This window comes from Dicentrarchus labrax, unplaced genomic scaffold (assembly GCF_905237075.1).
Source record: "Dicentrarchus labrax unplaced genomic scaffold, dlabrax2021, whole genome shotgun sequence".
NCBI classification, from domain to species: domain Eukaryota; kingdom Metazoa; phylum Chordata; class Actinopteri; family Moronidae; genus Dicentrarchus; species Dicentrarchus labrax.
This window is the reverse complement of record NW_026136706.1, coordinates 2714328-2735380: the sequence shown is the minus strand read 5'-3', so window position 1 is coordinate 2735380 and position 21053 is coordinate 2714328. Positions and strand designations below refer to the sequence as shown.

General features: G+C 47.5%; 1 protein-coding gene and 46 non-coding genes across 55 annotated transcripts in view; 13 read left to right on the top strand and 34 right to left on the bottom strand.

Moving 5' to 3' along the window:
* Positions 1 to 21053, top strand: part of ifngr2 (interferon gamma receptor 2) — a 139032-nt gene that overhangs the window by 107684 nt on the left and 10295 nt on the right. The window contains exon 8 of one of the 9 annotated variants that reach the window (XM_051402997.1): positions 18436 to 18446. The exons of 4 other annotated variants lie outside the window; for them this stretch is intronic. The gene's annotated coding sequence lies outside the window, so the exon portion shown is untranslated. Of the gene's footprint in view, positions 1 to 3315; positions 3327 to 8758; positions 8770 to 11984; positions 11996 to 15210; positions 15222 to 18435; positions 18447 to 21053 lie in introns of those variants that run through there. 4 more of the 9 variants (XM_051402998.1, XM_051402999.1, XM_051403000.1 and 1 more) reach the window with 4 other exon arrangements.
* trnat-ugu (transfer RNA threonine (anticodon UGU)) lies at positions 97 to 170 on the bottom strand. Its single transcript has one exon. It is a non-coding gene; the product is annotated as a tRNA-Thr (tRNA).
* trnah-gug (transfer RNA histidin (anticodon GUG)) lies at positions 365 to 436 on the top strand. Its single transcript has one exon. It is a non-coding gene; the product is annotated as a tRNA-His (tRNA).
* On the bottom strand, positions 687 to 758 carry trnad-guc (transfer RNA aspartic acid (anticodon GUC)). The gene has a single exon. It is a non-coding gene; the product is annotated as a tRNA-Asp (tRNA).
* On the bottom strand, positions 1115 to 1188 carry trnan-guu (transfer RNA asparagine (anticodon GUU)). The gene has a single exon. It is a non-coding gene; the product is annotated as a tRNA-Asn (tRNA).
* Positions 1702 to 1775, bottom strand: trnat-agu (transfer RNA threonine (anticodon AGU)). The gene has a single exon. It is a non-coding gene; the product is annotated as a tRNA-Thr (tRNA).
* On the bottom strand, positions 2017 to 2090 carry trnan-guu (transfer RNA asparagine (anticodon GUU)). The gene has a single exon. It is a non-coding gene; the product is annotated as a tRNA-Asn (tRNA).
* Positions 2543 to 2616, bottom strand: trnat-ugu (transfer RNA threonine (anticodon UGU)). The gene has a single exon. It is a non-coding gene; the product is annotated as a tRNA-Thr (tRNA).
* Positions 2811 to 2882, top strand: trnah-gug (transfer RNA histidin (anticodon GUG)). Its single transcript has one exon. It is a non-coding gene; the product is annotated as a tRNA-His (tRNA).
* On the bottom strand, positions 3131 to 3202 carry trnad-guc (transfer RNA aspartic acid (anticodon GUC)). The gene has a single exon. It is a non-coding gene; the product is annotated as a tRNA-Asp (tRNA).
* Positions 3543 to 3615, top strand: trnar-acg (transfer RNA arginine (anticodon ACG)). Its single transcript has one exon. It is a non-coding gene; the product is annotated as a tRNA-Arg (tRNA).
* On the bottom strand, positions 4338 to 4411 carry trnan-guu (transfer RNA asparagine (anticodon GUU)). The gene has a single exon. It is a non-coding gene; the product is annotated as a tRNA-Asn (tRNA).
* Positions 4925 to 4998, bottom strand: trnat-agu (transfer RNA threonine (anticodon AGU)). Its single transcript has one exon. It is a non-coding gene; the product is annotated as a tRNA-Thr (tRNA).
* trnat-ugu (transfer RNA threonine (anticodon UGU)) lies at positions 5535 to 5608 on the bottom strand. The gene has a single exon. It is a non-coding gene; the product is annotated as a tRNA-Thr (tRNA).
* Positions 5803 to 5874, top strand: trnah-gug (transfer RNA histidin (anticodon GUG)). The gene has a single exon. It is a non-coding gene; the product is annotated as a tRNA-His (tRNA).
* trnad-guc (transfer RNA aspartic acid (anticodon GUC)) lies at positions 6125 to 6196 on the bottom strand. The gene has a single exon. It is a non-coding gene; the product is annotated as a tRNA-Asp (tRNA).
* trnan-guu (transfer RNA asparagine (anticodon GUU)) lies at positions 6555 to 6628 on the bottom strand. Its single transcript has one exon. It is a non-coding gene; the product is annotated as a tRNA-Asn (tRNA).
* On the bottom strand, positions 7142 to 7215 carry trnat-agu (transfer RNA threonine (anticodon AGU)). Its single transcript has one exon. It is a non-coding gene; the product is annotated as a tRNA-Thr (tRNA).
* Positions 7457 to 7530, bottom strand: trnan-guu (transfer RNA asparagine (anticodon GUU)). The gene has a single exon. It is a non-coding gene; the product is annotated as a tRNA-Asn (tRNA).
* On the bottom strand, positions 7983 to 8056 carry trnat-ugu (transfer RNA threonine (anticodon UGU)). Its single transcript has one exon. It is a non-coding gene; the product is annotated as a tRNA-Thr (tRNA).
* Positions 8251 to 8322, top strand: trnah-gug (transfer RNA histidin (anticodon GUG)). Its single transcript has one exon. It is a non-coding gene; the product is annotated as a tRNA-His (tRNA).
* trnar-acg (transfer RNA arginine (anticodon ACG)) lies at positions 8986 to 9058 on the top strand. Its single transcript has one exon. It is a non-coding gene; the product is annotated as a tRNA-Arg (tRNA).
* Positions 9781 to 9854, bottom strand: trnan-guu (transfer RNA asparagine (anticodon GUU)). The gene has a single exon. It is a non-coding gene; the product is annotated as a tRNA-Asn (tRNA).
* On the bottom strand, positions 10369 to 10442 carry trnat-agu (transfer RNA threonine (anticodon AGU)). The gene has a single exon. It is a non-coding gene; the product is annotated as a tRNA-Thr (tRNA).
* trnan-guu (transfer RNA asparagine (anticodon GUU)) lies at positions 10684 to 10757 on the bottom strand. The gene has a single exon. It is a non-coding gene; the product is annotated as a tRNA-Asn (tRNA).
* trnat-ugu (transfer RNA threonine (anticodon UGU)) lies at positions 11210 to 11283 on the bottom strand. Its single transcript has one exon. It is a non-coding gene; the product is annotated as a tRNA-Thr (tRNA).
* Positions 11478 to 11549, top strand: trnah-gug (transfer RNA histidin (anticodon GUG)). Its single transcript has one exon. It is a non-coding gene; the product is annotated as a tRNA-His (tRNA).
* On the bottom strand, positions 11800 to 11871 carry trnad-guc (transfer RNA aspartic acid (anticodon GUC)). The gene has a single exon. It is a non-coding gene; the product is annotated as a tRNA-Asp (tRNA).
* trnar-acg (transfer RNA arginine (anticodon ACG)) lies at positions 12212 to 12284 on the top strand. The gene has a single exon. It is a non-coding gene; the product is annotated as a tRNA-Arg (tRNA).
* Positions 13008 to 13081, bottom strand: trnan-guu (transfer RNA asparagine (anticodon GUU)). The gene has a single exon. It is a non-coding gene; the product is annotated as a tRNA-Asn (tRNA).
* Positions 13595 to 13668, bottom strand: trnat-agu (transfer RNA threonine (anticodon AGU)). Its single transcript has one exon. It is a non-coding gene; the product is annotated as a tRNA-Thr (tRNA).
* On the bottom strand, positions 13910 to 13983 carry trnan-guu (transfer RNA asparagine (anticodon GUU)). Its single transcript has one exon. It is a non-coding gene; the product is annotated as a tRNA-Asn (tRNA).
* trnat-ugu (transfer RNA threonine (anticodon UGU)) lies at positions 14436 to 14509 on the bottom strand. Its single transcript has one exon. It is a non-coding gene; the product is annotated as a tRNA-Thr (tRNA).
* Positions 14704 to 14775, top strand: trnah-gug (transfer RNA histidin (anticodon GUG)). Its single transcript has one exon. It is a non-coding gene; the product is annotated as a tRNA-His (tRNA).
* Positions 15026 to 15097, bottom strand: trnad-guc (transfer RNA aspartic acid (anticodon GUC)). The gene has a single exon. It is a non-coding gene; the product is annotated as a tRNA-Asp (tRNA).
* On the top strand, positions 15438 to 15510 carry trnar-acg (transfer RNA arginine (anticodon ACG)). Its single transcript has one exon. It is a non-coding gene; the product is annotated as a tRNA-Arg (tRNA).
* trnan-guu (transfer RNA asparagine (anticodon GUU)) lies at positions 16233 to 16306 on the bottom strand. Its single transcript has one exon. It is a non-coding gene; the product is annotated as a tRNA-Asn (tRNA).
* On the bottom strand, positions 16820 to 16893 carry trnat-agu (transfer RNA threonine (anticodon AGU)). The gene has a single exon. It is a non-coding gene; the product is annotated as a tRNA-Thr (tRNA).
* trnan-guu (transfer RNA asparagine (anticodon GUU)) lies at positions 17135 to 17208 on the bottom strand. Its single transcript has one exon. It is a non-coding gene; the product is annotated as a tRNA-Asn (tRNA).
* On the bottom strand, positions 17661 to 17734 carry trnat-ugu (transfer RNA threonine (anticodon UGU)). The gene has a single exon. It is a non-coding gene; the product is annotated as a tRNA-Thr (tRNA).
* trnah-gug (transfer RNA histidin (anticodon GUG)) lies at positions 17929 to 18000 on the top strand. Its single transcript has one exon. It is a non-coding gene; the product is annotated as a tRNA-His (tRNA).
* trnad-guc (transfer RNA aspartic acid (anticodon GUC)) lies at positions 18251 to 18322 on the bottom strand. The gene has a single exon. It is a non-coding gene; the product is annotated as a tRNA-Asp (tRNA).
* Positions 18663 to 18735, top strand: trnar-acg (transfer RNA arginine (anticodon ACG)). Its single transcript has one exon. It is a non-coding gene; the product is annotated as a tRNA-Arg (tRNA).
* Positions 19458 to 19531, bottom strand: trnan-guu (transfer RNA asparagine (anticodon GUU)). The gene has a single exon. It is a non-coding gene; the product is annotated as a tRNA-Asn (tRNA).
* trnat-agu (transfer RNA threonine (anticodon AGU)) lies at positions 20045 to 20118 on the bottom strand. Its single transcript has one exon. It is a non-coding gene; the product is annotated as a tRNA-Thr (tRNA).
* Positions 20360 to 20433, bottom strand: trnan-guu (transfer RNA asparagine (anticodon GUU)). Its single transcript has one exon. It is a non-coding gene; the product is annotated as a tRNA-Asn (tRNA).
* On the bottom strand, positions 20886 to 20959 carry trnat-ugu (transfer RNA threonine (anticodon UGU)). The gene has a single exon. It is a non-coding gene; the product is annotated as a tRNA-Thr (tRNA).

Here is a 21053-nt window from a genome sequence, read left to right as displayed (position 1 = left end):
CAGCCCTCCTGCTTCTGACTTCACCCTGACCCTCAGTTCAGGCTAAAGATTCAGGAGTTCACTACTGTCAGCAGAGTGTTTCAAAGAACTCAAATCAGGCACCGCTGGGATTCGAACCCAGGATCTCCTGTTTACAAGACAGGCACTTTAACCAACTAAGCCACGGCGCCAGTTTTGGCAGGAACACAGTGACACAAGTAAGAAAACCGACTCGTTTTCGGGATCTAGGATGAGATATGGAGCAGAAAAACAAGCACATTTGAGGCCTGTGGAAACACAAGGCAGAACATGGCTTGAGCTTCAAGGGTCTAAGGGAGGTGAAGAGACTCTCAGTCCAACAAGGAGGCACTAAGCAAACCAAGCAGCCGTGATCGTATAGAGGTTAGTACTCTGCGTTGTGGCCGCAGCAACCCCGGTTCGAATCCGGGTCACGGCAGAAATTAGAACCCGGTCTTCTTTTGTGTCATTCCCCCTGCTACCGTTTACATATCAAACTGTGCTCAGAATCAAAATCCAACTCTACTCAGTATCAAAATCAAAGTGTACTCAGTCAAAATATCAGACACACGCAAAAAGGAGTAAAGTTAAGGTAAGCGTAGCCTCAGCTTGACGCAAGCCCACGCTTAGCGCAGCTGTGTTTTTTTCCTTTTTGTCGCCGAAAGATCAGCAGGTGATCTAAAAGGCAACTCCCCGTCAGGGAATCGAACCCCGGTCTTCCGCGTGACAGGCGGAGATACTGTCCACTATACTAACGAGGACTGGCTCAAGCCTCTTTTGGCATGTCCACGCGTTGCTCCACGCCAAAGTTCTGTCCCGAGTCCGGGTTTGTCCTCTCCGCACTGCGCTGTCACGACGTGGAGACACTCAGTCCAACAAGGAGGCACTAAGTAAACCAAGCAGCCGTGATCGTATAGAGGTTAGTACTCTGCGTTGTGCGTCAGCAGAAAAAAAAAAAAGCACATTTGAGGCCTGTGGAAACCCAAGGCAGAACATGGCTTGAGCTTCAAGGGTCTAACGCGAGGTGAAATTGGACAAGGTAGCACCAACTAGTATATTACCTATATTATTGATAGACAATGCCTAAAAACTGTACTTCAGAGGAACAATTTATGAGCGTCCCTGGGTGGGCTCGAACCACCATCCTCTCGGTTAACAGCCGAGCGCGCTGGCCGATTGCGCCACAGAGACAAATTCAGCTAAACCTGTCAAAATGTATAGTGTGCTTTTCTTACAATGTCGGTTGAACAACAAATTTAGACATTGCTCAGCAACAGCTTCATAGAATCATCTAGTTCTGCTCTCCTGACTGGTTGAGACCCCTGAGAAGGATGGCACTCTCCACTTTTGTGTGGACTTCAGGGGAGTCCTAAATCACACCATTAGGGTTATCCAGGGAGCTCTGTCCATTGTATATACTGTCAATGGCACCTGCAGAAACCTGGAGACGCTCCTAAACTCCTGATTTATTGAGCCTCGGAGTTCCAGCTGGGTTCAGTGGAAGAGGATCTGGTTCTGACTTCACTGTGACCATCAGTTCAGGCTAAAGATTCAGGAGTTTCCTACTTCAAGCTGCTAAACTCCTGATTTATTTGACCACAGCTCACTTCAGTGGAAGAGGATCTGGTTCTGACCATTAGTGGAGTTCAGGCTAAAGATTTAGGAGTTCACCACTGTCAGCAGGGTGTTTCAAAGAACTAAAGCAGGCACCGCTGGGATTTGAACCCAGGATCTCCTGTTTACTAGACAGGCACTTTAACCAACTAAGCCACGGCGCCAGGTTTTGCCAGAGCAAAGTGACACAACAAACAAAACCGACTCATTTTCGGGATCTAGGAAGAGATATGGAGCAGAAAAGCAAGCACATTTGAGGCCTGTGGAAACACAAGGCAGAACGTGGCTTGAGCTTCAAGGGTCTAAGGGAGGTGAAATTGGACATGGTAGCACCAACTAGTATATTACCAAGATTGATAGACAATGCCTAAAGGTTGTTCTTCAGAGGAGGACCAATTTTTTGAACGTCCCTGGGTGGGCTCGAACCACCATCCTCTCGGTTAACAGCCGAGCGCGCTGGCCGATTGCGCCACAGAGACACATAACGCTATGGCCGTCAAAATCTATAGTGTGCTTTTCTTACAATGTCTGTTGAACAACACATTAGGACATTGCTCAGCAACAACTTCATAGAAACTTCCACTTCTGCTGTTGATTGCCCCAAGCAGTCATGCCTGACATACAATGGTTTGAGACTGTGACCCCACTGAGTTTCCACAAGGAACACCAGTGGGCCAATGAGTCTCAGTTTGTAATGGGCGTGTTATTTTTCACAAGCTAACAGGAGAAGGAGGCTCTGTCCATTGTAGATACTGCCAATGGTACCTTCAGAAACCTGGAGAAGCTCCTAAACTCCTTATCTGTTGAGCCTCTGAGTTTCAGCTCATTTCAGTTTCAGCCCTCCTGCTTCTGACTTCACCCTGACCCTCAGTTCAGGCTAAAGATTCAGGAGTTCACTACTGTCAGCAGGGTGTTTCAAAGAACTCAAATCAGGCACCGCTGGGATTCGAACCCAGGATCTCCTGTTTACAAGACAGGCACTTTAACCAACTAAGCCACGGCGCCAGTTTTGGCAGGAACACAGTGACACAAGTAACAAAACCGACTCGTTTTCGGGATCTAGGATGAGATATGGAGCAGAAAAACAAGCACATTTGAGGCCTGTGGAAACACAAGGCAGAACATGGCTTGAGCTTCAAGGGTCTAAGGGAGGTGAAGAGACTCTCAGTCCAACAAGGAGGCACTAAGCAAACCAAGCAGCCGTGATCGTATAGAGGTTAGTACTCTGCGTTGTGGCCGCAGCAACCCCGGTTCGAATCCGGGTCACGGCAGAAATTAGAACCCGGTCTTCTTTTGTGTCGTTCCCCCTGCTACCGTTTACATATCAAACTGTGCTCAGAATCAAAATCCAACTCTACTCAGTATCAAAATCAAAGTGTACTCAGTCAAAATATCAGACACACGCAAAAAGGAGTAAAGTTAAGGTAAGCGTAGCCTCAGCTTGACGCAAGCCCACGCTTAGCGCAGCTGTTTTTTTCCTTTTTGTCGCCGAAAGATCAGCAGGTGATCTAAAAGGAAACTCCCCGTCGGGGAATCGAACCCCGGTCTTCCGCGTGACAGGCGGAGATACTGTCCACTATACTAACGAGGACTGGCTCAAGCCCCTTTTTGGCATGTCCACGCTTTGCTCCACGCCAAAGTTCTGTCCCGAGTCCGGGTTTGTCCTCTCCGCACGCAATATCTGCTAGTCGAGCTTGCATTGTGCCTCCTGCACGCTGGCCTGCGGTGGAACGCAAACACAAACCAGCACAAAGGGCGCAAACTCACGGAGGGAGTAGAGGGCTTCCATCCAGCCACTTCAGCAGCCAGTGCGGTTATTGATGGGTAGGAAGTCTTAACAAGAAACACATCCAAGCCAACTGCAGAACTCTTGTTTTTAGTTTTTCTTCCTACTGATATGTCTGGCTGATCTGTCCAGCATGCCCCGTGGAGGGCTAGTGGCGCAATGGATAGCGCGTCTGACTACGGATCAGAAGATTCTAGGTTCGACTCCTGGCTAGCTCGAGGAAGGCTTTAGCTTGTTAATTAGTACGCATACATACCATGTACTGAAAACCTGTAAAGGTTCAAACGCTAACCCCAAGGGGTTACGATATGTACTAGAAGCCTTTGGACCTGCTCGCTTTCAGTCAATACCCTCATCCAGGGCCTTTTGTTGGTTGTGTTAGGCGCTAATTAGCTTTCTTTGGAAAGATAGTGGCCTTTCAGCATGTACTAGAAGCATTTTCAGTCACAGCCATGTACACGTCCCAAAAGCACCTAGAACCAGTGAAGGCTCTTTTGTTTGTAGTGGTAGGTGCTAATGATCTTTCTTTGGAAATTTGTTGCCGAAGAAAACACAGAATGATGGATGGATGAACCTTCGGTGAAACTTGACTAGCCTTTGTAACACATCATTTAGGAATCCCTTACAGATAAAACAGTGGTTCCTCGATAGTCAAAGCTCAAACTATGCTGTCACGACGTGGAGACACTCAGTCCAACAAGGAGGCACTAAGTAAACCAAGCAGCCGTGATCGTATAGAGGTTAGTACTCTGCGTTGTGCGTCAGCAAAAAGAAAAAAAAAAGCACATTTGAGGCCTGTGGAAACCCAAGGCAGAACATGGCTTGAGCTTCAAGGGTCTAACGCGAGGTGAAATTGGACAAGGTAGCACCAACTAGTATATTACCTATATTATTGATAGACAATGCCTAAAAACTGTACTTCAGAGGAACAATTTATGAGCGTCCCTGGGTGGGCTCGAACCACCATCCTCTCGGTTAACAGCCGAGCGCGCTGGCCGATTGCGCCACAGAGACAAATTCAGCTGAACCCGTCAAAATGTATAGTGTGCTTTTCTTACAATGTCGGTTGAACAACAAATTTAGACATTGCTCAGCAACAGCTTCATAGAATCATCTAGTTCTGCTCTCCTGACTGGTTGAGACCCCTGAGAAGGATGGCACTCTCCACTTTTGTGTGGACTTCAGGGGAGTCCTAAATCACACCATTAGGGTTATCCAGGGAGCTCTGTCCATTGTATATACTGTCAATGGCACCTGCAGAAACCTGGAGACGCTCCTAAACTCCTGATTTATTGAGCCTCGGAGTTCCAGCTGGGTTCAGTGGAAGAGGATCTGGTTCTGACTTCACTGTGACCATCAGTTCAGGCTAAAGATTCAGGAGTTTCCTACTTCAAGCTGCTAAACTCCTGATTTATTTGACCACAGCTCACTTCAGTGGAAGAGGATCTGGTTCTGACCATTAGTGGAGTTCAGGCTAAAGATTTAGGAGTTCACCACTGTCAGCAGGGTGTTTCAAAGAACTAAAGCAGGCACCGCTGGGATTCGAACCCAGGATCTCCTGTTTACTAGACAGGCACTTTAACCAACTAAGCCACGGCGCCAGGTTTTGCCAGAGCAAAGTGACACAACAAACAAAACCGACTCATTTTCGGGATCTAGGAAGAGATATAGAGCAGAAAAGCAAGCACATTTGAGGCCTGTGGAAACACAAGGCAGAACGTGGCTTGAGCTTCAAGGGTCTAAGGGAGGTTAGGACATTGCTCAGCAACAACTTCATAGAAACTTCCACTTCTGCTGTTGATTGCCCCAAGCAGTCATGCCTGACATACAATGGTTTGAGACTGTGACCCCACTGAGTTTCCACAAGGAACACCAGTGGGCCAATGAGTCTCAGTTTGTAATGGGCGTGTTATTTTTCACAAGCTAGGAGGAGAAGGAGGCTCTGTCCATTGTAGATACTGCCAATGGTACCTTCAGAAACCTGGAGAAGCTCCTAAACTCCTTATCTGTTGAGCCTCTGAGTTTCAGCTCGTTTCAGTTTCAGCCCTCCTGCTTCTGACTTCACCCTGACCCTCAGTTCAGGCTAAAGATTCAGGAGTTCACTACTGTCAGCAGAGTGTTTCAAAGAACTCAAATCAGGCACCGCTGGGATTCGAACCCAGGATCTCCTGTTTACAAGACAGGCACTTTAACCAACTAAGCCACGGCGCCAGTTTTGGCAGGAACACAGTGACACAAGTCACAAAACCGACTCGTTTTCGGGATCTAGGATGAGATATGGAGCAGAAAAACAAGCACATTTGAGGCCTGTGGAAACACAAGGCAGAACATGGCTTGAGCTTCAAGGGTCTAAGGGAGGTGAAGAGACTCTCAGTCCAACAAGGAGGCACTAAGCAAACCAAGCAGCCGTGATCGTATAGAGGTTAGTACTCTGCGTTGTGGCCGCAGCAACCCCGGTTCGAATCCGGGTCACGGCAGAAATTAGAACCCGGTCTTCTTTTGTGTCATTCCCCCTGCTACCGTTTACATATCAAACTGTGCTCAGAATCAAAATCCAACTCTACTCAGTATCAAAATCAAAGTGTACTCAGTCAAAATATCAGACACACGCAAAAAGGAGTAAAGTTAAGGTAAGCGTAGCCTCAGCTTGACGCAAGCCCACGCTTAGCGCAGCTGTGTTTTTTTCCTTTTTGTCGCCGAAAGATCAGCAGGTGATCTAAAAGGAAACTCCCCGTCGGGGAATCGAACCCCGGTCTTCCGCGTGACAGGCGGAGATACTGTCCACTATACTAACGAGGACTGGCTCAAGCCTCTTTTTGGCATGTCCACGCGTTGCTCCACGCCAAAGTTCTGTCCCGAGTCCGGGTTTGTCCTCTCCGCACTGCGCTGTCACGACGTGGAGACACTCAGTCCAACAAGGAGGCACTAAGTAAACCAAGCAGCCGTGATCCTATAGAGGTTAGTACTCTGCGTTGTGCGTCAGCAGAAAAAAAAAAAAAGCACATTTGAGGCCTGTGGAAACCCAAGGCAGAACATGGCTTGAGCTTCAAGGGTCTAACGCGAGGTGAAATTGGACAAGGTAGCACCAACTAGTATATTACCTATATTATTGATAGACAATGCCTAAAAACTGTACTTCAGAGGAACAATTTATGAGCATCCCTGGGTGGGCTCGAACCACCATCCTCTCGGTTAACAGCCGAGCGCGCTGGCCGATTGCGCCACAGAGACAAATTCAGCTGAACCCGTCAAAATGTATAGTGTGCTTTTCTTACAATGTCGGTTGAACAACAAATTTAGACATTGCTCAGCAACAGCTTCATAGAATCATCTAGTTCTGCTCTCCTGACTGGTTGAGACCCCTGAGAAGGATGGCACTCTCCACTTTTGTGTGGACTTCAGGGGAGTCCTAAATCACACCATTAGGGTTATCCAGGGAGCTCTGTCCATTGTATATACTGTCAATGGCACCTGCAGAAACCTGGAGACGCTCCTAAACTCCTGATTTATTGAGCCTCGGAGTTCCAGCTGGGTTCAGTGGAAGAGGATCTGGTTCTGACTTCACTGTGACCATCAGTTCAGGCTAAAGATTCAGGAGTTTCCTACTTCAAGCTGCTAAACTCCTGATTTATTTGACTACAGCTCACTTCAGTGGAAGAGGATCTGGTTCTGACCATTAGTGGAGTTCAGGCTAAAGATTTAGGAGTTCACCACTGTCAGCAGGGTGTTTCAAAGAACTAAAGCAGGCACCGCTGGGATTCGAACCCAGGATCTCCTGTTTACTAGACAGGCACTTTAACCAACTAAGCCACGGCGCCAGGTTTTGCCAGAGCAAAGTGACACAACAAACAAAACCGACTCATTTTCGGGATCTAGGAAGAGATATGGAGCAGAAAAGCAAGCACATTTGAGGCCTGTGGAAACACAAGGCAGAACGTGGCTTGAGCTTCAAGGGTCTAAGGGAGGTGAAATTGGACATGGTAGCACCAACTAGTATATTACCAAGATTGATAGACAATGCCCAAAGGTTGTTCTTCAGAGGAGGACCAATTTTTTGAACGTCCCTGGGTGGGCTCGAACCACCATCCTCTCGGTTAACAGCCGAGCGCGCTGGCCGATTGCGCCACAGAGACACATAACGCTATGGCCGTCAAAATCTATAGTGTGCTTTTCTTGCAATGTCTGTTGAACAACACATTAGGACATTGCTCAGCAACAACTTCATAGAAACTTCCACTTGTGCTGTTGATTGCCCCAAGCAGTCATGCCTGACATACAATGGTTTGAGACTGTGACCCCACTGAGTTTCCACAAGCAACACCAGTGGGCCAATGAGTCTCAGTTTGTAATGGGCGTGTTATTTTTCACAAGCTAGGAGGAGAAGGAGGCTCTGTCCATTGTAGATACTGCCAATGGTACCTTCAGAAACCTGGAGAAGCTCCTAAACTCCTTATCTGTTGAGCCTCTGAGTTTCAGCTCGTTTCAGTTTCAGCCCTCCTGCTTCTGACTTCACCCTGACCCTCAGTTCAGGCTAAAGATTCAGGAGTTCACTACTGTCAGCAGGGTGTTTCAAAGAACTCAAATCAGGCACCGCTGGGATTCGAACCCAGGATCTCCTGTTTACAAGACAGGCACTTTAAACAACTAAGCCACGGCGCCAGTTTTGGCAGGAACACAGTGACACAAGTCACAAAACCGACTCGTTTTCGGGATCTAGGATGAGATATAGAGCAGAAAAACAAGCACATTTGAGGCCTGTGGAAACACAAGGCAGAACATGGCTTGAGCTTCAAGGGTCTAAGGGAGGTGAAGAGACTCTCAGTCCAACAAGGAGGCACTAAGCAAACCAAGCAGCCGTGATCGTATAGAGGTTAGTACTCTGCGTTGTGGCCGCAGCAACCCCGGTTCGAATCCGGGTCACGGCAGAAATTAGAACCCGGTCTTCTTTTGTGTCGTTCCCCCTGCTACCGTTTACATATCAAACTGTGCTCAGAATCAAAATCCAACTCTACTCAGTATCAAAATCAAAGTGTACTCAGTCAAAATATCAGACACACGCAAAAAGGAGTAAAGTTAAGGTAAGCGTAGCCTCAGCTTGACGCAAGCCCACGCTTAGCGCAGCTGTGTTTTTTTCCTTTTTGTCGCCGAAAGATCAGCAGGTGATCTAAAAGGAAACTCCCCGTCGGGGGAATCGAACCCCGGTCTTCCGTGTGACAGGCGGAGATACTGTCCACTATACTAACGAGGACTGGCTCAAGCCTCTTTTTGGCATGTCCACGGTTTGCTCCACGCCAAAGTTCTGTCCCGAGTCCGGGTTTGTCCTCTCCGCACGCAATATCTGCTAGTCGAGCTTGCATTGTGCCTCCTGCACGCTGGCCTGCGGTGGAACGCAAACACAAACCAGCACAAAGGGCGCAAACTCACGGAGGGAGTAGAGGGCTTCCATCCAGCCACTTCAGCAGCCAGTGCGGTTATTGATGGGTAGGAAGTCTTAACAAGAAACACATCCAAGCCAACTGCAGAACTCTTGTTTTTAGTTTTTCTTCCTACTGATATGGCTGGCTGATCTGTCCAGCATGCCCCGTGGAGGGCTAGTGGCGCAATGGATAACGCGTCTGACTACGGATCAGAAGATTCTAGGTTCGACTCCTGGCTAGCTCGAGGAAGGCTTTAGCTTGTTAATTACGTACGCATACATACCATGTACTGAAAACCTGTAAAGGTTCAAACGCTAACCCCAAGGGGTTACGATATGTACTAGAAGCCTTTGGACCTGCTCGCTTTCAGTCAATACCCTCATCCAGGGCCTTTTGTTGGTTGTGTTAGGCGCTAATTAGCTTTCTTTGGAAAGATAGTGGCCTTTCAGCATGTACTAGAAGCATTTTCAGTCACAGCCATGTACACGTCCCAAAAGCACCTAGAACCAGTGAAGGCTCTTTTGTTTGTAGTGGTAGGTGCTAATGATCTTTCTTTGGAAATTTGTTGCCGAAGAAAACACAGAATGATGGATGGATGAACCTTCGGTGAAACTTGACTAGCCTTTGTAACACATCATTTAGGAATCCCTTACAGATAAAACAGTGGTTCCTCGATAGTCAAAGCTCAAACTATGCTGTCACGACGTGGAGACACTCAGTCCAACAAGGAGGCACTAAGTAAACCAAGCAGCCGTGATCGTATAGAGGTTAGTACTCTGCGTTGTGCGTCAGCAGAAAAAAAAAAAAAGCACATTTGAGGCCTGTGGAAACCCAAGGCAGAACATGGCTTGAGCTTCAAGGGTCTAACGCGAGGTGAAATTGGACAAGGTAGCACCAACTAGTATATTACCTATATTATTGATAGACAATGCCTAAAAACTGTACTTCAGAGGAACAATTTATGAGCGTCCCTGGGTGGGCTCGAACCACCATCCTCTCGGTTAACAGCCGAGCGCGCTGGCCGATTGCGCCACAGAGACAAATTCAGCTGAACCCGTCAAAATGTATAGTGTGCTTTTCTTAACAATGTCGGTTGAACAACAAATTTAGACATTGCTCAGCAACAGCTTCATAGAATCATCTAGTTCTGCTCTCCTGACTGGTTGAGACCCCTGAGAAGGATGGCACTCTCCACTTTTGTGTGGACTTCAGGGGAGTCCTAAATCACACCATTAGGGTTATCCAGGGAGCTCTGTCCATTGTATATACTGTCAATGGCACCTGCAGAAACCTGGAGAAGCTCCTAAACTCCTGATTTATTGAGCCTCGGAGTTCCAGCTGGGTTCAGTGGAAGAGGATCTGGTTCTGACTTCACTGTGACCATCAGTTCAGGCTAAAGATTCAGGAGTTTCCTACTTCAAGCTGCTAAACTCCTGATTTATTTGACTACAGCTCACTTCAGTGGAAGAGGATCTGGTTCTGACCATTAGTGGAGTTCAGGCTAAAGATTTAGGAGTTCACCACTGTCAGCAGGGTGTTTCAAAGAACTAAAGTAGGCACCGCTGGGATTCGAACCCAGGATCTCCTGTTTACTAGACAGGCACTTTAACCAACTAAGCCACGGCGCCAGGTTTTGCCAGAGCAAAGTGACACAACAAACAAAACCGACTCATTTTCGGGATCTAGGAAGAGATATGGAGCAGAAAAGCAAGCACATTTGAGGCCTGTGGAAACACAAGGCAGAACGTGGCTTGAGCTTCAAGGGTCTAAGGGAGGTGAAATTGGACATGGTAGCACCAACTAGTATATTACCAAGATTGATAGACAATGCCTAAAGGTTGTTCTTCAGAGGAGGACCAATTTTTTGAACGTCCCTGGGTGGGCTCGAACCACCATCCTCTCGGTTAACAGCCGAGCGCGCTGGCCGATTGCGCCACAGAGACACATAACGCTATGGCCGTCAAAATCTATAGTGTGCTTTTCTTACAATGTCTGTTGAACAACACATTAGGACATTGCTCAGCAACAACTTCATAGAAACTTCCACTTGTGCTGTTGATTGCCCCAAGCAGTCATGCCTGACATACAATGGTTTGAGACTGTGACCCCACTGAGTTTCCACAAGCAACACCAGTGGGCCAATGAGTCTCAGTTTGTAATGGGCGTGTTATTTTTCACAAGCTAGGAGGAGAAGGAGGCTCTGTCCATTGTAGATACTGCCAATGGTACCTTCAGAAACCTGGAGAAGCTCCTAAACTCCTTATCTGTTGAGCCTCTGAGTTTCAGCTCGTTTCAGTTTCAGCCCTCCTGCTTCTGACTTCACCCTGACCCTCAGTTCAGGCTAAAGATTCAGGAGTTCACTACTGTCAGCAGGGTGTTTCAAAGAACTCAAATCAGGCACCGCTGGGATTCGAACCCAGGATCTCCTGTTTACAAGACAGGCACTTTAACCAACTAAGCCACGGCGCCAGTTTTGGCAGGAACACAGTGACACAAGTCACAAAACCGACTCGTTTTCGGGATCTAGGATGAGATATAGAGCAGAAAAACAAGCACATTTGAGGCCTGTGGAAACACAAGGCAGAACATGGCTTGAGCTTCAAGGGTCTAAGGGAGGTGAAGAGACTCTCAGTCCAACAAGGAGGCACTAAGCAAACCAAGCAGCCGTGATCGTATAGAGGTTAGTACTCTGCGTTGTGGCCGCAGCAACCCCGGTTCGAATCCGGGTCACGGCAGAAATTAGAACCCGGTCTTCTTTTGTGTCGTTCCCCCTGCTACCGTTTACATATCAAACTGTGCTCAGAATCAAAATCCAACTCTACTCAGTATCAAAATCAAAGTGTACTCAGTCAAAATATCAGACACACGCAAAAAGGAGTAAAGTTAAGGTAAGCGTAGCCTCAGCTTGACGCAAGCCCACGCTTAGCGCAGCTGTGTTTTTTTCCTTTTTGTCGCCGAAAGATCAGCAGGTGATCTAAAAGGAAACTCCCCGTCGGGGAATCGAACCCCGGTCTTCCGCGTGACAGGCGGAGATACTGTCCACTATACTAACGAGGACTGGCTCAAGCCTCTTTTTGGCATGTCCACGCTTTGCTCCACGCCAAAGTTCTGTCCCGAGTCCGGGTTTGTCCTCTCCGCACGCAATATCTGCTAGTCGAGCTTGCATTGTGCCTCCTGCACGCTGGCCTGCGGTGGAACGCAAACACAAACCAGCACAAAGGGCGCAAACTCACGGAGGGAGTAGAGGGCTTCCATCCAGCCACTTCAGCAGCCAGTGCGGTTATTGATGGGTAGGAAGTCTTAACAAGAAACACATCCAAGCCAACTGCAGAACTCTTGTTTTTAGTTTTTCTTCCTACTGATATGGCTGGCTGATCTGTCCAGCATGCCCCGTGGAGGGCTAGTGGCGCAATGGATAACGCGTCTGACTACGGATCAGAAGATTCTAGGTTCGACTCCTGGCTAGCTCGAGGAAGGCTTTAGCTTGTTAATTACGTACGCATACATACCATGTACTGAAAACCTGTAAAGGTTCAAACGCTAACCCCAAGGGGTTACGATATGTACTAGAAGCCTTTGGACCTGCTCGCTTTCAGTCAATACCCTCATCCAGGGCCTTTTGTTGGTTGTGTTAGGCGCTAATTAGCTTTCTTTGGAAAGATAGTGGCCTTTCAGCATGTACTAGAAGCATTTTCAGTCACAGCCATGTACACGTCCCAAAAGCACCTAGAACCAGTGAAGGCTCTTTTGTTTGTAGTGGTAGGTGCTAATGATCTTTCTTTGGAAATTTGTTGCCGAAGAAAACACAGAATGATGGATGGATGAACCTTCGGTGAAACTTGACTAGCCTTTGTAACACATCATTTAGGAATCCCTTACAGATAAAACAGTGGTTCCTCGATAGTCAAAGCTCAAACTATGCTGTCACGACGTGGAGACACTCAGTCCAACAAGGAGGCACTAAGTAAACCAAGCAGCCGTGATCGTATAGAGGTTAGTACTCTGCGTTGTGCGTCAGCAGAAAAAAAAAAAAAAGCACATTTGAGGCCTGTGGAAACCCAAGGCAGAACATGGCTTGAGCTTCAAGGGTCTAACGCGAGGTGAAATTGGACAAGGTAGCACCAACTAGTATATTACCTATATTATTGATAGACAATGCCTAAAAACTGTACTTCAGAGGAACAATTTATGAGCGTCCCTGGGTGGGCTCGAACCACCATCCTCTCGGTTAACAGCCGAGCGCGCTGGCCGATTGCGCCACAGAGACAAATTCAGCTGAACCCGTCAAAATGTATAGTGTGCTTTTCTTACAATGTCGGTTGAACAACAAATTTAGACATTGCTCAGCAACAGCTTCATAGAATCATCTAGTTCTGCTCTCCTGACTGGTTGAGACCCCTGAGAAGGATGGCACTCTCCACTTTTGTGTGGACTTCAGGGGAGTCCTAAATCACACCATTAGGGTTATCCAGGGAGCTCTGTCCATTGTATATACTGTCAATGGCACCTGCAGAAACCTGGAGAAGCTCCTAAACTCCTGATTTATTGAGCCTCGGAGTTCCAGCTGGGTTCAGTGGAAGAGGATCTGGTTCTGACTTCACTGTGACCATCAGTTCAGGCTAAAGATTCAGGAGTTTCCTACTTCAAGCTGCTAAACTCCTGATTTATTTGACTACAGCTCACTTCAGTGGAAGAGGATCTGGTTCTGACCATTAGTGGAGTTCAGGCTAAAGATTTAGGAGTTCACCACTGTCAGCAGGGTGTTTCAAAGAACTAAAGTAGGCACCGCTGGGATTCGAACCCAGGATCTCCTGTTTACTAGACAGGCACTTTAACCAACTAAGCCACGGCGCCAGGTTTTGCCAGAGCAAAGTGACACAACAAACAAAACCGACTCATTTTCGGGATCTAGGAAGAGATATGGAGCAGAAAAGCAAGCACATTTGAGGCCTGTGGAAACACAAGGCAGAACGTGGCTTGAGCTTCAAGGGTCTAAGGGAGGTGAAATTGGACATGGTAGCACCAACTAGTATATTACCAAGATTGATAGACAATGCCTAAAGGTTGTTCTTCAGAGGAGGACCAATTTTTTGAACGTCCCTGGGTGGGCTCGAACCACCATCCTCTCGGTTAACAGCCGAGCGCGCTGGCCGATTGCGCCACAGAGACACATAACGCTATGGCCGTCAAAATCTATAGTGTGCTTTTCTTACAATGTCTGTTGAACAACACATTAGGACATTGCTCAGCAACAACTTCATAGAAACTTCCACTTGTGCTGTTGATTGCCCCAAGCAGTCATGCCTGACATACAATGGTTTGAGACTGTGACCCCACTGAGTTTCCACAAGCAACACCAGTGGGCCAATGAGTCTCAGTTTGTAATGGGCGTGTTATTTTTCACAAGCTAGGAGGAGAAGGAGGCTCTGTCCATTGTAGATACTGCCAATGGTACCTTCAGAAACCTGGAGAAGCTCCTAAACTCCTTATCTGTTGAGCCTCTGAGTTTCAGCTCGTTTCAGTTTCAGCCCTCCTGCTTCTGACTTCACCCTGACCCTCAGTTCAGGCTAAAGATTCAGGAGTTCACTACTGTCAGCAGGGTGTTTCAAAGAACTCAAATCAGGCACCGCTGGGATTCGAACCCAGGATCTCCTGTTTACAAGACAGGCACTTTAACCAACTAAGCCACGGCGCCAGTTTTGGCAGGAACACAGTGACACAAGTAACAAAACCGACTCGTTTTCGGGATCTAGGATGAGATATGGAGCAGAAAAACAAGCACATTTGAGGCCTGTGGAAACACAAGGCAGAACATGGCTTGAGCTTCAAGGGTCTAAGGGAGGTGAAGAGACTCTCAGTCCAACAAGGAGGCACTAAGCAAACCAAGCAGCCGTGATCGTATAGAGGTTAGTACTCTGCGTTGTGGCCGCAGCAACCCCGGTTCGAATCCGGGTCACGGCAGAAATTAGAACCCGGTCTTCTTTTGTGTCGTTCCCCCTGCTACCGTTTACATATCAAACTGTGCTCAGAATCAAAATCCAACTCTACTCAGTATCAAAATCAAAGTGTACTCAGTCAAAATATCAGACACACGCAAAAAGGAGTAAAGTTAAGGTAAGCGTAGCCTCAGCTTGACGCAAGCCCACGCTTAGCGCAGCTGTGTTTTTTTCCTTTTTGTCGCCGAAAGATCAGCAGGTGATCTAAAAGGAAACTCCCCGTCGGGGAATCGAACCCCGGTCTTCCGCGTGACAGGCGGAGATACTGTCCACTATACTAACGAGGACTGGCTCAAGCCTCTTTTTGGCATGTCCACGCTTTGCTCCACGCCAAAGTTCTGTCCCGAGTCCGGGTTTGTCCTCTCCGCACGCAATATCTGCTAGTCGAGCTTGCATTGTGCCTCCTGCACGCTGGCCTGCGGTGGAACGCAAACACAAACCAGCACAAAGGGCGCAAACTCACGGAGGGAGTAGAGGGCTTCCATCCAGCCACTTCAGCAGCCAGTGCGGTTATTGATGGGTAGGAAGTCTTAACAAGAAACACATCCAAGCCAACTGCAGAACTCTTGTTTTTAGTTTTTCTTCCTACTGATATGGCTGGCTGATCTGTCCAGCATGCCCCGTGGAGGGCTAGTGGCGCAATGGATAACGCGTCTGACTACGGATCAGAAGATTCTAGGTTCGACTCCTGGCTAGCTCGAGGAAGGCTTTAGCTTGTTAATTACGTACGCATACATACCATGTACTGAAAACCTGTAAAGGTTCAAACGCTAACCCCAAGGGGTTACGATATGTACTAGAAGCCTTTGGACCTGCTCGCTTTCAGTCAATACCCTCATCCAGGGCCTTTTGTTGGTTGTGTTAGGCGCTAATTAGCTTTCTTTGGAAAGATAGTGGCCTTTCAGCATGTACTAGAAGCATTTTCAGTCACAGCCATGTACACGTCCCAAAAGCACCTAGAACCAGTGAAGGCTCTTTTGTTTGTAGTGGTAGGTGCTAATGATCTTTCTTTGGAAATTTGTTGCCGAAGAAAACACAGAATGATGGATGGATGAACCTTCGGTGAAACTTGACTAGCCTTTGTAACACATCATTTAGGAATCCCTTACAGATAAAACAGTGGTTCCTCGATAGTCAAAGCTCAAACTATGCTGTCACGACGTGGAGACACTCAGTCCAACAAGGAGGCACTAAGTAAACCAAGCAGCCGTGATCGTATAGAGGTTAGTACTCTGCGTTGTGCGTCAGCAAAAAAAAAAAAAAAGCACATTTGAGGCCTGTGGAAACCCAAGGCAGAACATGGCTTGAGCTTCAAGGGTCTAACGCGAGGTGAAATTGGACAAGGTAGCACCAACTAGTATATTACCTATATTATTGATAGACAATGCCTAAAAACTGTACTTCAGAGGAACAATTTATGAGCGTCCCTGGGTGGGCTCGAACCACCATCCTCTCGGTTAACAGCCGAGCGCGCTGGCCGATTGCGCCACAGAGACAAATTCAGCTGAACCCGTCAAAATGTATAGTGTGCTTTTCTTACAATGTCGGTTGAACAACAAATTTAGACATTGCTCAGCAACAGCTTCATAGAATCATCTAGTTCTGCTCTCCTGACTGGTTGAGACCCCTGAGAAGGATGGCACTCTCCACTTTTGTGTGGACTTCAGGGGAGTCCTAAATCACACCATTAGGGTTATCCAGGGAGCTCTGTCCATTGTATATACTGTCAATGGCACCTGCAGAAACCTGGAGAAGCTCCTAAACTCCTGATTTATTGAGCCTCGGAGTTCCAGCTGGGTTCAGTGGAAGAGGATCTGGTTCTGACTTCACTGTGACCATCAGTTCAGGCTAAAGATTCAGGAGTTTCCTACTTCAAGCTGCTAAACTCCTGATTTATTTGACTACAGCTCACTTCAGTGGAAGAGGATCTGGTTCTGACCATTAGTGGAGTTCAGGCTAAAGATTTAGGAGTTCACCACTGTCAGCAGGGTGTTTCAAAGAACTAAAGCAGGCACCGCTGGGATTCGAACCCAGGATCTCCTGTTTACTAGACAGGCACTTTAACCAACTAAGCCACGGCGCCAGGTTTTGCCAGAGCAAAGTGACACAACAAACAAAACCGACTCATTTTCGGGATCTAGGAAGAGATATGGAGCAGAAAAGCAAGCACATTTGAGGCCTGTGGAAACACAAGGCAGAACGTGGCTTGAGCTTCAAGGGTCTAAGGGAGGTGAAATTGGACATGGTAGCACCAACTAGTATATTACCAAGATTGATAGACAATGCCTAAAGGTTGTTCTTCAGAGGAGGACCAATTTTTTGAACGTCCCTGGGTGGGCTCGAACCACCATCCTCTCGGTTAACAGCCGAGCGCGCTGGCCGATTGCGCCACAGAGACACATAACGCTATGGCCGTCAAAATCTATAGTGTGCTTTTCTTACAATGTCTGTTGAACAACACATTAGGACATTGCTCAGCAACAACTTCATAGAAACTTCCACTTCTGCTGTTGATTGCCCCAAGCAGTCATGCCTGACATACAATGGTTTGAGACTGTGACCCCACTGAGTTTCCACAAGCAACACCAGTGGGCCAATGAGTCTCAGTTTGTAATGGGCGTGTTATTTTTCACAAGCTAGGAGGAGAAGGAGGCTCTGTCCATTGTAGATACTGCCAATGGTACCTTCAGAAACCTGGAGAAGCTCCTAAACTCCTTATCTGTTGAGCCTCTGAGTTTCAGCTCGTTTCAGTTTCAGCCCTCCTGCTTCTGACTTCACCCTGACCCTCAGTTCAGGCTAAAGATTCAGGAGTTCACTACTGTCAGCAGGGTGTTTCAAAGAACTCAAATCAGGCACCGCTGGGATTCGAACCCAGGATCTCCTGTTTACAAGACAGGCACTTTAACCAACTAAGCCACGGCGCCAGTTTTGGCAGGAACACAGTGACACAAGTAACAAAACCGACTCGTTTTCGGGATCTAGGATGAGATATGGAGCAGAAAAACAAGCACATTTGAGGCCTGTGGAAACACAAGGCAGAACATGGCTTGAGCTTCAAGGGTCTAAGGGAGGTGAAGAGACTCTCAGTCCAACAAGGAGGCACTAAGCAAACCAAGCAGCCGTGATCGTATAGAGGTTAGTACTCTGCGTTGTGGCCGCAGCAACCCCGGTTCGAATCCGGGTCACGGCAGAAATTAGAACCCGGTCTTCTTTTGTGTCGTTCCCCCTGCTACCGTTTACATATCAAACTGTGCTCAGAATCAAAATCCAACTCTACTCAGTATCAAAATCAAAGTGTACTCAGTCAAAATATCAGACACACGCAAAAAGGAGTAAAGTTAAGGTAAGCGTAGCCTCAGCTTGACGCAAGCCCACGCTTAGCGCAGCTGTGTTTTTTTCCTTTTTGTCGCCGAAAGATCAGCAGGTGATCTAAAAGGAAACTCCCCGTCGGGGAATCGAACCCCGGTCTTCCGCGTGACAGGCGGAGATACTGTCCACTATACTAACGAGGACTGGCTCAAGCCTCTTTTTGGCATGTCCACGCTTTGCTCCACGCCAAAGTTCTGTCCCGAGTCCGGGTTTGTCCTCTCCGCACGCAATATCTGCTAGTCGAGCTTGCATTGTGCCTCCTGCACGCTGGCCTGCGGTGGAACGCAAACACAAACCACCACAAAGGGCGCAAACTCACGGAGGGAGTAGAGGGCTTCCATCCAGCCACTTCAGCAGCCAGTGCGGTTATTGATGGGTAGGAAGTCTTAACAAGAAACACATCCAAGCCAACTGCAGAACTCTTGTTTTTAGTTTTTCTTCCTACTGATATGGCTGGCTGATCTGTCCAGCATGCCCCGTGGAGGGCTAGTGGCGCAATGGATAACGCGTCTGACTACGGATCAGAAGATTCTAGGTTCGACTCCTGGCTAGCTCGAGGAAGGCTTTAGCTTGTTAATTACGTACGCATACATACCATGTACTGAAAACCTGTAAAGGTTCAAACGCTAACCCCAAGGGGTTACGATATGTACTAGAAGCCTTTGGACCTGCTCGCTTTCAGTCAATACCCTCATCCAGGGCCTTTTGTTGGTTGTGTTAGGCGCTAATTAGCTTTCTTTGGAAAGATAGTGGCCTTTCAGCATGTACTAGAAGCATTTTCAGTCACAGCCATGTACACGTCCCAAAAGCACCTAGAACCAGTGAAGGCTCTTTTGTTTGTAGTGGTAGGTGCTAATGATCTTTCTTTGGAAATTTGTTGCCGAAGAAAACACAGAATGATGGATGGATGAACCTTCGGTGAAACTTGACTAGCCTTTGTAACACATCATTTAGGAATCCCTTACAGATAAAACAGTGGTTCCTCGATAGTCAAAGCTCAAACTATGCTGTCACGACGTGGAGACACTCAGTCCAACAAGGAGGCACTAAGTAAACCAAGCAGCCGTGATCGTATAGAGGTTAGTACTCTGCGTTGTGCGTCAGCAGAAAAAAAAAAAAAGCACATTTGAGGCCTGTGGAAACCCAAGGCAGAACATGGCTTGAGCTTCAAGGGTCTAACGCGAGGTGAAATTGGACAAGGTAGCACCAACTAGTATATTACCTATATTATTGATAGACAATGCCTAAAAACTGTACTTCAGAGGAACAATTTATGAGCGTCCCTGGGTGGGCTCGAACCACCATCCTCTCGGTTAACAGCCGAGCGCGCTGGCCGATTGCGCCACAGAGACAAATTCAGCTGAACCCGTCAAAATGTATAGTGTGCTTTTCTTACAATGTCGGTTGAACAACAAATTTAGACATTGCTCAGCAACAGCTTCATAGAATCATCTAGTTCTGCTCTCCTGACTGGTTGAGACCCCTGAGAAGGATGGCACTCTCCACTTTTGTGTGGACTTCAGGGGAGTCCTAAATCACACCATTAGGGTTATCCAGGGAGCTCTGTCCATTGTATATACTGTCAATGGCACCTGCAGAAACCTGGAGAAGCTCCTAAACTCCTGATTTATTGAGCCTCGGAGTTCCAGCTGGGTTCAGTGGAAGAGGATCTGGTTCTGACTTCACTGTGACCATCAGTTCAGGCTAAAGATTCAGGAGTTTCCTACTTCAAGCTGCTAAACTCCTGATTTATTTGACTACAGCTCACTTCAGTGGAAGAGGATCTGGTTCTGACCATTAGTGGAGTTCAGGCTAAAGATTTAGGAGTTCACCACTGTCAGCAGGGTGTTTCAAAGAACTAAAGCAGGCACCGCTGGGATTCGAACCCAGGATCTCCTGTTTACTAGACAGGCACTTTAACCAACTAAGCCACGGCGCCAGGTTTTGCCAGAGCAAAGTGACACAACAAACAAAACCGACTCATTTTCGGGATCTAGGAAGAGATATGGAGCAGAAAAGCAAGCACATTTGAGGCCTGTGGAAACACAAGGCAGAACGTGGCTTGAGCTTCAAGGGTCTAAGGGAGGTGAAATTGGACATGGTAGCACCAACTAGTATATTACCAAGATTGATAGACAATGCCTAAAGGTTGTTCTTCAGAGGAGGACCAATTTTTTGAACGTCCCTGGGTGGGCTCGAACCACCATCCTCTCGGTTAACAGCCGAGCGCGCTGGCCGATTGCGCCACAGAGACACATAACGCTATGGCCGTCAAAATCTATAGTGTGCTTTTCTTACAATGTCTGTTGAACAACACATTAGGACATTGCTCAGCAACAACTTCATAGAAACTTCCACTTGTGCTGTTGATTGCCCCAAGCAGTCATGCCTGACATACAATGGTTTGAGACTGTGACCCCACTGAGTTTCCACAAGCAACACCAGTGGGCCAATGAGTCTCAGTTTGTAATGGGCGTGTTATTTTTCACAAGCTAGGAGGAGAAGGAGGCTCTGTCCATTGTAGATACTGCCAATGGTACCTTCAGAAACCTGGAGAAGCTCCTAAACTCCTTATCTGTTGAGCCTCTGAGTTTCAGCTCGTTTCAGTTTCAGCCCTCCTGCTTCTGACTTCACCCTGACCCTCAGTTCAGGCTAAAGATTCAGGAGTTCACTACTGTCAGCAGGGTGTTTCAAAGAACTCAAATCAGGCACCGCTGGGATTCGAACCCAGGATCTCCTGTTTACAAGACAGGCACTTTAACCAACTAAGCCACGGCGCCAGTTTTGGCAGGAACACAGTGACACAAGTAACAAAACCGACTCGTTTTCGGGATCTAGGATGAGATATGGAGCAGAAAAACAAGCACATTTGAG